Below are 3337 nucleotides of genomic sequence, written 5' to 3'. Positions count from 1 at the left end.
GGGAGATCTTTCCATCTTCTGAGATCTTCTTCAACTTCCTTCTTCAGAGACTTGAAGTTCTTGTCAAAAACAAAGAGCACATATTGAGGTGTGTGTGTGTGAAAGAGAAATCAATGAATAACAAATGTCAGCATCGAAATGAATCAGAAGTTAGTATTTTCTGAGAAACATTTTAAAAGTACTATTTAAACATTCATGACCAATTTGATAAAATAATTAACAGATATCATCCAGAAGCAAAGTTTAAATAGTATAAATTGTAGTCACCCTGCAAAGAGTTTACAAAATAACAAAATGGTGTTTAGATAATAGGAAAGTACAGTAACTGAGACAAATCCTTCACTAGGTAAAATCGATATTAGAATAGAAATGAAAAAGGATGACTTATGTAACTTGAAAACAGATCAATAGAGTATCTGCTGTCTCGACAATAGAGGAAAACATAGTTTTTAGGCAATGAAGTGCATCTCAACAACATGTAGGTCAATAGCAAGAGAGTTAACACTCATTTTTGTAGACACTGAAGAAGAAGATAAAGAATGTGGAACTGGGAAAATATTCAAAAATCATGACTCTGAATTTCCTAAATGTAACAAATGACATGAAACTAATGGATACAAGAAGTGGAGATAAACCAAACCTAAGAAAACTCACAAGAAGCTACATTAAATTATATCTGTGAAAGAAAAGACAGACAGAAACCTTAATAACCATCAGAAAAGCCATGTTTTATTCATAGAGGAACCCATTCCAGGAGAACATGTTTCTCATTTGATCTGTGGCAGCCAGAAGGAGGCATATAACAATTTGTCACACATTGAGAGAAACAAATATCAGCTGCAAATCCTAACTCCATGGAGTTGACCTTCAGAAACTGAGGAGAAATAAAGATATTCTCGGATAAGCTTATATCTACTTTTGAAGAAATACTAAAGGATGATATCCAAACAGAAAATACACAGAAATAGAAAGCCACACTTCAGAAATGAAAGCACATCACAACAGCTAAAACTAAAAGAAAACACATTGTCCTAACATGGAGAGGTTTTTTTTCCCAGTAATAACATAAAATGTAAGTATTTGATGTGATGGTCCATGAGTGCTCAGAAAAACATGACAAAGTTGAAAGAAAAGAAACAAAATGGAAGTAAGGTTTACAAAATTGGCTCAAAACTATAAAATGCCAAGTCTAATAGGTGGTTTTAATATTTGACAAGTCAAACTAAACCCTCCTATGAAGTCATTAAAGAAAACTGATCAGATCACAACAGTGTATTCAGAAATGGCATTTTACAAAGTTCAATATTGATTCATTATGTTCTCAGATCAAAGCATAATGGCAATTGCTTTTAATTCCAGCACTTAATAATAACAGGCATATAGATCTTTGGTAGTTGGAAACCAGTCTGGTCTACCTAGTAGTTTCCAGGACAGCCAAGGCTACATGGAGAGACGCTGTTTCAAAAACAAACAAACAAAAGTTCTTGTGAAATTAGGACTAAATAATAATTTCATGTAATCGCTACAGAGTACGCATCTTACTTCCATCATGCCCGTGTGACATGGTCACCAATTAGACTTATAAACAACGGAAGCCTCTCACAGCTTTGGAATCTGATATGGAGGTGTTGGCAGCATCCATTTCCAGAGAGGGTCCAACTCCTTGTTTGGGAGGTCACTGCATTTGTCACCCAGCACCTGTCAAAGGCCTCACTTCAGAATCACATTATCTTGGGGACTAGGAATTTCAACATATAAATTTTGTGGCATACAAGCATTCAATTCAAAGAAACATCTATTAAAAACAAAACAAAACAAAGCAAAACACCAACAAAAAAAAACCCTATCAGATGGCCAGAATCATGCTCACAGCAAAAGATTGCATATTTTTCTACAAATTCGAGATAATAGCACCATTTATTTGATACAGTGCTGACCATTCAGACAAGAGAAATACAGAAATGCCAGATAAGAGATAAAGGAAATAAAGTCATTCTCACTCACAGATGAAATGAATATCTAGTGGATTCCAAGCCAAGCCACCAATATATTTCTCTGGCAAGTAATATGGAAATTTAGTAAGACTGTGAGTATAAATTCAAGGAAAAAGGACCAATTCTGTTTCTAGAAACTGAAAGTAACCATGCAGAAGTGAAACTTAGAAAAGAGAAGAAACATGGAGTTCAGTAATAAATATGCTGGAAATGAATGTTGAGAAGTAATGTGTAGGGAAGGAAGAAATCAAAGGCAAATGGGCAAACAAATGAAGAAGCCATATCTTATTCATAGATTAGGTGGGAAAATAAAGTTGTAAGTTCTTCATAGAGTTATTTATTGATTTTTTTCTACGACAGGGTTTTTCTTTTTCTTTTTCTTTTTATTAGATATTTTCTTTACTCATATATCGAATGATATCCTTTCCCGGTTTCCCCTCTGAAAAAAACTCCTGTTCCCCCTCATTCCTCTGCTCACCAACCCACCCTCTCCTACTTCCTGGCCCTGCCATTCCCCTACACTGGGGCATAGAACCTTCACAGGACCAAGGGCCTCTCCTCCTTTTGATGACTGACTAGGCCATCCTCTGATACATATACAGCTGGAGCCATGAGTATTACCATGTATACTCTGGTTGGTGGTTTAGTTCCTGGGAGCTCTGAGGGGACTAGTTAGTTCATAATTGTTTTCCTCTTAATGGGCTGTAAACACCTTCATATCCTTGGGCCCTTTCTCTAGCTCTTTCATTGGGAACCCTGTGCTCAGACCAATGTATGGCTGTGAGCCTCTACTTCTGTATTAGTCGGGTACTGTCAGAGTCTCTCAGGAAGCAGCTATATCAGGCTCATGAGTCAGGGTTTCTCTGTATACACCCTGGCTGTCCTGGAACTCACTCTGTAGACCAGGCTGGCCTCAAACTCAGAAATTTCCCTGCCTCTACTTCCCAAGTGCTGGGATTAAAGATGCATGCCACCACTGCTCAGTGTCATTTACTGATTTAATGCAATTCTTAGTCCCCATCTAGATGGGTTTTTCAAAAATAGAAAATTTACTTTGGACTTCTTATGGAAGGATATTAGTTGAGAAAAATCTAAAACAATCTTGAAAAGGGAGGCGAACAGAATTGTTTCATACGTGTATTGCTATGTATCTATAAAACCTAACCCATATGCTAGCTGCAAAGAAATATGCAATGGATAGTATAGGAAACCCATATAGCCGGGCAGTAGTGGTGCACACCTTTAATTCCAGCGCTTTGGAAGCAGAGGCAGGCAGATTTCTGAGTATGAGGCCAGTCTGGTCTAGAGTAAGTTCCAGGACAGCCAGGGTTATACAGAGAAAC

The sequence above is a fragment of the Mastomys coucha genome, unplaced genomic scaffold (genome assembly GCF_008632895.1).
Source record: "Mastomys coucha isolate ucsf_1 unplaced genomic scaffold, UCSF_Mcou_1 pScaffold20, whole genome shotgun sequence".
Taxonomy (NCBI): Eukaryota; Metazoa; Chordata; class Mammalia; order Rodentia; family Muridae; genus Mastomys; species Mastomys coucha.
This window is presented reverse-complemented; position numbering follows the sequence as displayed.